Source organism: Zingiber officinale, chromosome 11B (assembly GCF_018446385.1).
Source record: "Zingiber officinale cultivar Zhangliang chromosome 11B, Zo_v1.1, whole genome shotgun sequence".
NCBI classification, from domain to species: domain Eukaryota; kingdom Viridiplantae; phylum Streptophyta; class Magnoliopsida; order Zingiberales; family Zingiberaceae; genus Zingiber; species Zingiber officinale.
In genome coordinates this window covers 66212722-66225119 of record NC_056007.1, presented here as the reverse complement: position 1 = coordinate 66225119, position 12398 = coordinate 66212722, and positions in this window count along the sequence as shown.

Genomic DNA, 12398 nt, shown 5'->3' with positions numbered 1-12398 from the left:
CAACACTAGGAACGTAATCTTGCTCCCACTAACCTTCTTGTAAATGCAAGGTTCTTCTGGATTTTTGACAAAAGAAAAATCTTTAATGGCTTCGTCAAATCGCAGATTCCAACTCTGAGATGCTTGCTTTAGTCCATAAATGGACTTCTTGAGCCTACATAACTTATTGGTGTTCTCAGATTTTATAAAATCGGGAGGTTGTACCATATATACTTCCTCTTGTAACCTTCCATTTAGGAAAGCAGTTTTAACATCCATTTACCAAATCTCGTAGTCCTTGTAAGCTGCTATAGCTAGCAAAATTCTAATGGACTTAAGCATTGTAATAGGCAAAAATGTTTCATCATAGTAAATTCCTTGACGTTGATTGAAACCCTTTGCCACAAGCCTAGCTTTATATGTACTTATGTTCCCATCCATGTCAATCTTTTTCTTGAAGATCCATTTGCATCCTATGGGTTTTACCTCAATTGGCACATCAACCAACTCCCAAACTTGGTTGGTGTACATGGAGTCCATTTCAGATTTCATGGCTTCCATCCATTTCTCATAATCATTTGAAGCAACTGCTTCCTCGTAAGTCGACGAATCATCATCTTCGATGAGTAACACTTCCTCATCTTTGTTACCAGTCAACCATATCTGTTTGACTCTCGGTGTATTCTTGTAGACTTACATTGATCTCACGTTTCTTGAGCAGTCTCGGATGAAGGAGACACTTGTACTTATGCCACTGTCTCATTATCTAACTGTTCATCTTCCAACCTATTTGTAGAGTCTATAATTTCTTCAAGACTTACTTACTTCTACTACTTTCTTTAGAAATAAATTCTTTTTCCAATAAAGTAACATATCGAACAACAATAACTTTGTGCTCAATTGGGAGATACAAATAATATCCCATTTTAGCTTTAGGATAACCTACAAATGTACATTTTATGGATCTTGCTGCAAGCTTATTAGAATTTTCATTCTTCACATAAGCATCACAATCCCATATCTTAAGATAAGACAAATTTGGTTTCTTTCCAAACCATAATTCATAAGGAGTCTTATCTACAGTCTTGGTTGGAACTCAGTTAAGTGTGTGCTGTTGTTTCTAAGGCATAGCCCCAAAATGACATTGGAAGACTTGCATGACTCATCATTGATTTAACCATATCCATGAGTGTGCGATTTCTCCTTTCTGAAACATCATTCCACTCCGGCATTCTAGGAGGTGTAAGTTGAGAAATTATCCTACACTCTTTTAGGTAATCAATGAACTCTTGGCTTAGATACTCGCCACCTCGATCACTCCGAAGGACCTTAATCTTCTTGCCACGTTGGGTTTCTACCTCATTATCGAACTCCTTAAACTTGTCTAGAGTTTCAGACTTATGTTTTATTAAGTAGACATATCTATATCTACTTAAATCGTCAGTAAAAGTCACGAAGTATGTATACGCTCCTCTAGCCTGAACTTGCAATGACCCACAAACATCACTATGTATGAGTTCTAGTGGTTCCTTTGCCCGTTCACCTATCTTGGTGAATGACTTCTTGGTCATTTTGCCTTGTAAACATGCTTCACATGTATCTATGAGCTCTCATTCAAAAAAGTTCAAATACCCATTACTGAGTAATCTAGTGATGCGTTTCTGGGTTATATGACCAAGTCTACAGTGCTAGAGATATGATAAGTTGGGTCATATAATTTCTGTTTCTTACTTTCAATATAATAGATCGGTTCATCTAAGTTAAGAACATAAAGACCATTATTCAATGAACCATTCTCATAGAATATATTATTCAAATAAAAGGAACATAACTTGTCCTTGAATTGAAATACAAATCCCTTGGTGTCTAAACTTGACACCGAAATGATATTCTTTGAGAAACTGGGAACAAAATAACAGTTTTCTAAATTCAAAACAAGTCCACTAGGTAAATTTATTGAATAGGTTCAAATAGCTAATGCAGCAACTCTCGCTCCATTAGCTACTCGTAGGTTCATTTCACCCTTGGACAACCGTCTGCAGTCACTTAGACCCTGCTTGTTCGCACAAATGTGAGAACTACTTCTAGAATCTATGACCCATAATGAAGAAATAGAAAGATTGCACTCTATCATAAAGATATCTGAAGCATCCGCTCCACTGGCATTCTTCTTCATGAAAATATAACAGTTTTTCTTCCAGTGACCTTTCTTGCCACAATGGAAGCACGTGGCCTCCTTGTCATTAGATTGGGGTACCTACATCCCTTTATTAAGCTTCTTCTGAGCTTGATATCTATGATTTTTCACTACATTAGCCTTAGGATTAAACTTCTCGGTGCTAGGGCGCTTGTTGGTCTTTCTGACCATCATTGCATACAGTGAAGGATTTACCTTCATATCCTTCTCAGCAGTTTTTAGCATTACCATCAGATCAGTCAAACTCTTGTCTATACTGTTCATGTTGAAATTCAACACGAATTGGGAAAATGATGGAGGCAACGACGACAAGACTAGGTCAACAGCCAAGTCCTGGTCCACCTTGGAACCTAAGCTCTCGAGCCTCTCTATATACCCGATCATCTTGAGTACATGAAACCCAACTTGGTCGCCTTCCTCCAGTATGGTACGAAATAGTGCTCGAGAGGTTTCATACCTCTCTACTCCCGCACTCTCTTGGAAGAGCTCACACAAGTGCTGATCAATCTCCCTAGCACTCATGTTCTCATGTTGTCTCTACAACTCGGGAGACATAGAAGACAACATGATGCATTGCACATCTAGTGCATCTTCCATATATTGAGAATAATATGACTAATCTTCGTCTGAAGCATTAGGTGTAGGCTCTTTCAGTGATTTATCTTCAAGCACGTAAATTTCTCTCTTGTGTTGTAAGATAATTTTCAGTTTCCTATACCAATCCAAGTAGTCGGGACCGAGGAGGATATTCTCTTTCTTGAGAATGCTTCGTAGTGATAAGGTACTTGTGTTTGCCATCTAAAATTTTAAAGCAGAGTTTTAGTATTTTTGGAATATATTTAATAAAGGTCTTTATAACTCTTATTATTTTATTCAAGTCCAACAACCCTCACTGTTAGAATCGGGAATTGGTTGGTAACAATTCCTAATAGGACCGAAACCCTGAATCATATAGAATGCACATAGCTGAGTTGTACCTACATGCTACATTCATCAAGTAGGTCTTAACTTACCAATCACAAATCTATAAGACTTTCAGTATGTTCTTGTTGAGCCTTATATTCTCAACACTTGCCTATCAAATCAGTTAACCTTAGCTGAGCTAAACCAGTCAACGAATTTGAGTTAAGTCGGCCCACTAATAATTATGATAAATTATAGATGTTTTGACACAAGTCCACAGCTGAGCTGTACTGACTTATGTAAAAACTCTAACTATCATCATAGTTATTAATGGAGGGCTTTTAACAGATCTTGACTTTAATATATTTAAGAGATTTTATAATTATTAAAATGTCTCACCATAATTAACTTCTTGTGCATTTGCACAATCTCATTACGAGATTTATCTCCATTAATCTTCTTAGTCTTTTAAGACGAATAGATATCGGAGATTTTAACATGTTAATCTACTTATGCCATAAGGAATTTATATCTAAATTACAACATATATTACTATATAGGTTTTAGACAAAATTCATTTCTATCATGAAATGTTACGGCATATAACTTGAAATAAAGAAATTAAGATTTCTTTGAAATCTCTCGAAACACTGATTCCTCAAATAAATTTTTAAGAATCGGCTTCATACTATATGATCTAACCATGAATTGGCTCTGATACCAGTGTTGGATTCGAAGCGCAGTGGAAGACATATAATGAATCATGGATCTTTTTATGGTACTTATAGTATTACACAAAAGTAACATAAAACATACCTCAATTCCTTGATAGACTTGAATGATATCACTTGATAGATAAGAGTCTCACGTGTGACTCCTCTAGCGGTATCCACGTGCACTAAATCACGAACTTGATACGATCCATTAGGTGCTAGCCTCTTGGATCGACAAAGTCTTGGAAGCACTACGATCTCTTCCGAACGAAGAAGAAGTTGACGAGGGAGAAATGGAGAGCACGAATTCTACTCTTGAATCTTTCCGAGGATGGCTACTTATAGCCTCCAAGGAATACGAAGAGTTAAGTTCTCAATAAATTCATCATTTATGATCTTCATTAATTAGGAAGATGAAGAGTTATACCCTCCATAAATTCCTCATTTATGACCTTCATTATGATGACTCTTCAACTTCTCCATTAATTATCATTATGATGACTCTTCGAATTCTCCATTAATTATCATGATTATGACCATTCGAATTCTCTCTTCTTTATACAAATAAATTCATATATGATCTTGATCTCGACTAGCTTCCGATACCATTGTTCATGTCTACGTGCTATGTGTACGACCCTCTAGGTTTTATACATGAGGGCAGTGTAAATCCATACACAGACTAAGGTAACTATCTAGCAACCGTTTTTAGCCACCCAACGCGATAGAATTAATATCAGTCATAAACTGTAAACTACCATGAACTGATTATTGTGTAATTCAATCTCTTCATCTAAGCCTACATCCCAATTAATTTGGTACATTATGCATCATTACCAAATTAATTATTTTACTTGATTTCCAAGATATAATAGACTTCTCTTGAATGATAAATCATTCCTCCCATGGCCATGGATTTCGAGTCACTAATATCTTTATTAAGTGACCAGGATGTTAACTCCTAATCCAAGAGAGTGATGAATTCTCTATTAACTCAACACTATTCTCTCTACTCTTTGTCATACACCCAACTACCGTATTAATCACAATCCGATTAAAGGCTGCTTTTAACGGCGTCAAAGCACATAACTTCACGCATAGAATAAATGAAGGTCTCAAGTTAAAAGATCAGTTACATTTGTTCATAAGAGTAATAATCAATGATGCTTAATATGTGGTCTCCTCTTGAGCGAGTCGTATCCAGTGTACCTTTAAACTCAAGGTAACTCCAAGTACAACTTGGATACTCATCCCTCGGTCTATCTAGACCTAGTCATATTCAACGTTGATCTAGATATCCATGTCCTCCCTAGATATTTATCTGATCAAGGACTGTTTTCAGATTAATATACCCATTAATTTGTGAGGCTTTATCATTAATCATATACGTACAGAAAAGTAAATAATTAATGATAAATTCTTGCTTTTATTAAATAATTATCCGTAAAATATATAAGGAGTGTCTTAGCACATAAGTGCACACACTAACAATAATTTATACATGAAATTGAGATAATTTAGATGGTAATTTTTCGGTTGAATTCACTAGATGAAAAGTATCCGAAAAAATTAAGGGACCAAGACGGGACCCGGGATAAGGACCAGAGAATCTGAATTGTCAAATTGAGCAGTAGTTACCTGAAGTCGTCCATCCAATGTTCCTATCACCAACATTTCTCCCTCATCAACGTTGATGCATTGAACCCTGCAATTTGTGCCTATCTGAAGAGCACCCAAAGCGGTGTGCTTCTCTTTGGACCAAATCTCTAAAGTTCTAGTTTTGGAACCCAGATATATCAATTCTTTGCTGATGGTCATTGTTGGATCAAAATGCACGTGAGAGGGAGTATGAATCACATGATTTTCAAAATATTTCTCTTTCGATTTTTAAAACTCGAGTACGCAGCGGAAAGTAAGAATTCAAAGAGAAGAACACAAGAGATTTTTACTTGATTTGGAACCTTCGTCGACTGCTACTCTAAGGATCAGGTCCCGTGAACCTATTGATGGGTAATCCACTAAAAACCTCTTGCGGTACCCCGAAAGAGAGAATCGAGTATAAAAGAATTAGGTCAAGTGCAACACACTGCACTTGCCCTTTTATAGAAATTAAGTATAGAAAGCAAATGTTACCAACACTCTCTAGAAGTCGAGATGAGGTACTTCGTGTTGATGTCTGTCTGTCAGACGCGATCGGAACTCCTTGGAGCAATCGTCGGGCTCAACAGCTTCACAGTAGAGTTGCAGCAGAAACCGGGAGCAATGCAACAGAAACCGGGAGCAATCGGAAGCTCAAATGTACACATAGTAGCTCGTATGCATTTGATGTATAAGTGTCTACTCAAGACTGCCTTATAAAGAGCTTGGAGGGCACCTCCCATAAGCATGGAAGGCGCCTCCAATAAGGCAAACTTTATCCCGAGCAAACTGTACTTATCTGCAGCCGATTCAAAAAATTATCCTGTTAAGGGTGCTTTCCATAGCCATGGAAGGTGCATTCTATGAACAGTATCGAGGCGTCTTCTATAGCCATGGAGGGCGCCCTCGGGTACTGTTCACCCGAAGGTAGCTTTGCTTTACTGCTTATTTTCTTGTCCTGCAACAAATGTGTTAGTCCAAATACTGTGCAAGACAAGTGTTAGCACAAATATAAATGGTAGTAATTAGTTCCTGTCCTCCCAGGACCTTAAACTAGTCAATGTCTTAGTTTAGGGATCTCAAATAACCTAAACTGGACTGACGCCTACTGTCCCTAAACTGGGGCGCGCCCTCACAGTCACTCTCCTCTAGTGGCTCGCCTTTACTTACCTTTTGCCAGACATCCTGTTAGCCCGTCGACCAGTCTGGACTTCATGCCAGCTATCCGGTCGGCCTGTCGACCTAGCTGGGTTTCGTGCTAGCTATCCGGTCATTCGGTCGACCCATCGACTTAGCTGGGCTTCGTGCTATCCGTCCGGCCCGTCGACCTAGCTGGGCTTCGTGCCAGATATTCGGTCAGCTCGTCGACCTATTTGGACTTCGCACCAGCTATCCGGTCGCATTGTCGACCTAGCTGGATTTCTCCTGCACACTCAATTAAAGTGTTAGATCACAACAAACCTAACTTAATCTACTTTGTCATTTATCAAAATCTGAGTTAGACCGTTAGTACTAACTGTACCAACAATCTCCCCCTTTTTGATGTAATGACAACCTGCATTAAGTTAGTGAAAAATATGCAAAAATAAGCAATGACATGATTTTTAAGTTAGTCTTATTTTGGTGTTTATACTTGGTATTTTGCTGCTAACTTAAATCATCTAATCTTTCCCTTTAACATTCATGAAAAATAAGTATAGATAAGTTAAGGAAAATTTGGCTAAGTAAAAGACTAATAGAAAATTTTGATAATAAAATTTTTTTAGGATTTACTTAGGGGAGGTTAACGTAAAAAAAAAAATTGGAAAAGTCTTTACAAACATCTTTTAAAAATGATTTTCATAAATGAATGTTTTAAAAACTTGATAGCAGGATTTTCAAAAATAAATATTTTGAAAATCTACTAACATAAGTAAAAGACACAAAATTTGATAAAGCTAGATTTTTTGTAAAGGTAGAGGATTAACAACAAGGAATATTCTCAAAAAAAAATATTTTCAGAAAACAACATTTTCAAATTAAAAATAAGGGATATTTTGAAAGATAACTATTCGAAACATTTTAGAAAAATTTTTAGAAAATGAAATTTTGAAAAAAAAAATATAAGGAATGTTTTCAAAAATAGAATAATAGAATGATAAAACTTTAAATAGGATTTTGAAATCTTTTGAAAACAAAAAAAAATTGAAAATAATATTTTTAAAACTGATTTTTAAAGTCATCTTTAAAACTGATTTTCAAAGTTATCTTTTAAAATTTTAAGGTTAAAAAAAAATTAAAAGAACTTTGAAGTTTTGAAAAGGCTAGTAGTTAAAAAAAAATAGACAGTTTTAAACATAATTTTACAGAATATGTTCAAGAAAAATAGTAATCCTCTCCCTGAATCTGACATTACTTTAAAATAAAACAACCAGAAAGCGTCCTTAACTGTCTAACTATTAGTTACTTACGAACTATGAGAAGATAGCAGTTTTCGCTTGGTTAGTCAGGTTAAGTTTAATTTATTCAATTAGTGTTTGACTAAACTGAACAACTTAACCTGATTAATATTAGTTTGATATTTAACGCCAGACTTATGTTGATGCACTGATATAAGCATCTTAAGTCCAAGCAATCTGCCTATGCATCTCACAGCTTTCTTAATTCAATAATACACAAACAAAGTAGCCCTAATATGTTGGTGAGATACTCAAATCCTAGATCTATAGGAACATGCATTCTAAGGATTTGATCTAGACTAAGGCTAAAGCTGATTTTGAAAATTCTAAAAATAAGGATTTTTGAGAAATATAAAAAGTTTTAACCTAGAATTTTAAAGAAAATTTTGAAAATAATTTTGCAATTAAGAATTCTAGTCTATTGAGCACATTCCTAATTGTCGGCGTAAGTTACTAAATTCACTTTCAGGGAGGGGTTTAGTGAATATGTCAGCTAAGTTAGACTTGGACTCAATGTATTTGAGTTCAATATCACCTTTAGTGACATGATGCCTGATAAAGTGGTGTCTAATTTCAATGTGTTTAGTTCTTGAATGATACACAAGATTATTTGTTAAATTAATTGAATAAACATTATCAATTAGTACTTTTATATTTGTAAAGTTTAAATTAAAATCTTTTAAAGTGTGCATCATCCATAATAATTGTGCGACACATTCTCCTATAGCTATATATTCTGACTCAGTAGTAGATAAAGCAACATAGTATTACTTTCTATTAAACCAGTTAACAAGTGATGTGCCAAATAGCTAACATCCACCATTTGTACTTTTACGGTCTAGTTTACAACCTTCGTAATCTGAGTCAGAATATCCTATGAGTTCAAAATTGGTTGTTCTAGGATACCAAATTCCTACATTTAATGTTCCTTTGAGATATCTAAAAATTCTTTTGACTTGAGTTAAATATGATTCTTTAGTACATGTTTGATATCTAGCACACATACTAACTACAAATAAAATATCAGGTCGACTTGCAGTTAAGTATAGTAGGCTTCCTATAGCACTCCTATAGTATTTTAAGTAGGATTGTAAATTAACCAAACGTTCATGAACAAGCTTGGTGTTCGACTTGGCAAGAGTCTATTTATATTCGTTCAATATATATAAGATTAATTAAACAAACAAGCTTGAACAGCTTGTTAAGCTAAACAAACAGGCTTGGACACATATGTGTTCAGTTCGTTAACGTTCGTGAACGACGTTCGTGAATGACGTTCGTGAACGACGTTCGTGAACAATGTTTGTGAACAACGTTCATGAACAATGTTCATGAACCATATTTATTAATAAAACTCTTTTCAATATGATAAATAAATAATAAAATAAATAAATAAATTTAAATTATCAAGTTTAATAATCAATTAAACAACTATATAAAAGTTTCAAGCAATCAAATAAATTTGAATTGAGAGCTTGATAACATCTAAACAAACCAAGCTCAAGCCAAGCTCGAACCAAGCTTGAATTGAGAGTTTGATAACATTTAAATGAACTAAGCTCAAGCCAAGCTTCAAATAAGCTCAAGCTCATAAAAATTAAACCAAGCCAAGCTTGAACACTCATTTCAAAAACTTGGTTCATTTTAAGCTCGGCTTGGCTCGACTTGGTTACAGTCCTAATTTTAAGTTAACTGGTTTCCCATTAGGGTCATCATCTAAGGTTGTATTAGTCGCCATAGGTGTCTTTATTTCCTTAGAGTTTTCCATTCTAAATTTTTTAAGTAATTCGTTAATATATTTTTGTTGATAAATGTAATTGTCTTCATTTGTTTGTTTAATTTATAGCCCTAAAAAGTAAGTTAGTTTACCTACCAGGTTCATTTCAAATTCTTTTTCCATTAGGGTTATAAATTCTTGTAAAAATTCTGAATTGGTTGACCCAAAGATTATATCATCTACATAAACTTGGGCTATAAAAATATCTTGTTTGATTGGTTTGACAAATAAGGTTGGGGCAATTTGTCCTTGGTTGTATTCTTTGGAAATTAGGTAAGAGGTTAATCTTTCTTACCATACCCTAGGTGCTTGTTTAAGTCCATATAAGGCAATCTTAAGTTTAAATACATGATCAAGATGATCTAAACTCTCAAACCTAGGTGGCCGACCTACATACATAAACTTCTTCTTTAATTAGCTCATTTAAAAATGAGGATTTAACATCCATTTAATAAAGTTTAAATCCTTTATGGACTGCATAGATAAGTAACATTCTAATGGACTCAAGTCTGGCTACTGGGGCATATGTTTCATCATAATCAAGTCCCTCTACTTGACTAAATCCCTTAGCAATTAGTCTAGCCTTGTTTCTAACAATTTCCCCAGTTTCACTTAGTTTGTTTCTGAATACCCATTTAGTTTCTATTATCTTTTTATTTTGGGTGGTGGTACTAAGTCCAAGACTACGTTTCTCTCAAATTGGGTTAGCTCTTTTTGAATGACTATAATCCAGTCTGGATCAAGTAAGGATTCAGCTATTATTTTGGTTTCAATCTTTGAAATTAGGGATATTTGATTTAAGTTCCTGAAGGATGACCTGGTCTTTACCCTTAGGTCTGGGACACTGATTATTTGGTCAATTGGATGATTTGGGTTGACTCTTAGGGTTATGGGAGGTTCATTCACTTGAAGCTGATATTCTTCTTCGTGAATTAGGTTTTCATTGGCTTCCCCTTGACTAGTGTTACCTTGAACAAAATCAATTGGTTGAATTTGGATTTGTTCTAAGTTTTGGTTGGACTCTTCAAATTTCACATTTGAGGTTTCTTCAATTCTTAGTGTAACTTTATTATATATTCTATAATCTCTACTGTTTAATGAATATCCTACAAATATTCCATTTTCTATTTTTGAGACAAATTTTCCTAAGTTTTCTATTGTATTTAGTATATAGACTGAGAATTCAAATACTTTAAAATATTTAATATTAGGTTGTTTATTTTAATATATTTCAAATAAGATTTTATTGTGAATTTTATTTATTGTAGTTTAGTTTTGTACATAACATGCTATACTTGTTGGGATGTATACTATAAGCCTAGCTTTTGTATGAACATTTATTTTGAAATATTTTGAAATGAGAATCACTTTGGTCAAATGTTTGCATTTTATATTTATATATATATGTCAATACAGTTGTCTATTTAATTTATATTGTAGATAACATGGTATGTAGTGCCACACAGAAGATCATGTTATCAGTTCCTTATAAATTATAAATAGTAGCTCATAACCAAGATGGATTGGGACAAACCATTGGAATGGTTGTAGTGTAATTTGGTATTAGTTTGTCTTGACTATAAAATTACACTAGTACACTATGTGTGTATTGAGCAGGACCATTTGAGGTTGTTCGATTTATACTGACTACATAAAAGAACAGAACCTCTGTTATTATGGATGTGCATCCTCTTAATCCCTATATAATAACAAGCACGTATACTTAGTATTTATTTCTTTAACTTATCAATGGGTGAGATTTATTCGTTAAATTAATAGGCCCGATGAGTTAAAAAATAGTACTATTTATATGGTGTGTTGTTGATTATAGAAGGAATCTGTGTCCTAATTATTTAGGATGATAATGTTCTCTTGAGGAGCTCATAAGGATTATCATGTAAACCCTACAGGTGGACTTAGTCTGACATGATAATAAAGTTGAGTGATACTACTCTTGGAATCAGATGTTAATTAATTGTGTTGTCAGTAACTCAATTAATTAACGGACATACGATATCTTAAACACAGGGAGATTAACGCACTCATGATAAGAAGGAGCCTATATTGTAATATGGAATTGGTGCGATAGTTCAATAATAACCCTTTAGTGGTATGAGTTATTATTAATGGACTTGGGTTGAGTGTTCGAGCCGAACACAAGAAGCCCAAGCCCATCAGGAGGTATAAACTAATTCCTCCTCTAGGTCTCTATTGTAGCCTCTATATAAAGCCTCGCATCCACTCATCCATAACTTGGTTTGATTTAACTTGGTTATAGAAAGAGAGATTTTTTTTTAAAATAAAATTCTGTTATTTTTCTCTCTTTGTAACCGACGGCAAAGGTTATAAAAGGAGTAGGCGGTACCCCCTAAAACATAATTTTCCCACAAGCCTCCTCTTCTCCTTACCTAGGGCCGGCGGCATCCCACCTCTTCCTTGGTGGCCTGCGCACCCCCCTCTTCCCTGCCCCCCCCTGTTCCTCCGTTCCTCCTTAGTGGCCGGCGCCCCCTCCTCCTTGGTGGTCGGCGGATTGAAGAAGAAGAGAAGGAAGAAGATTAGAAGGTGCCCCATCCTAGAGCCTCCTTTTGTAGCCGGTGGTTTGGAAACAGAGAAATGAGAAGGAGGGTGGTGTTGTCTTGGTAGATCATCGCCCACACGACGTCCAAGAAGAGGAGAGGAATACGACAAAAGATCAAGAGGTCTTTAGCTACAAAGAAAAGGTACAATTAGTTCTTTAATTCCGCTATGTAATT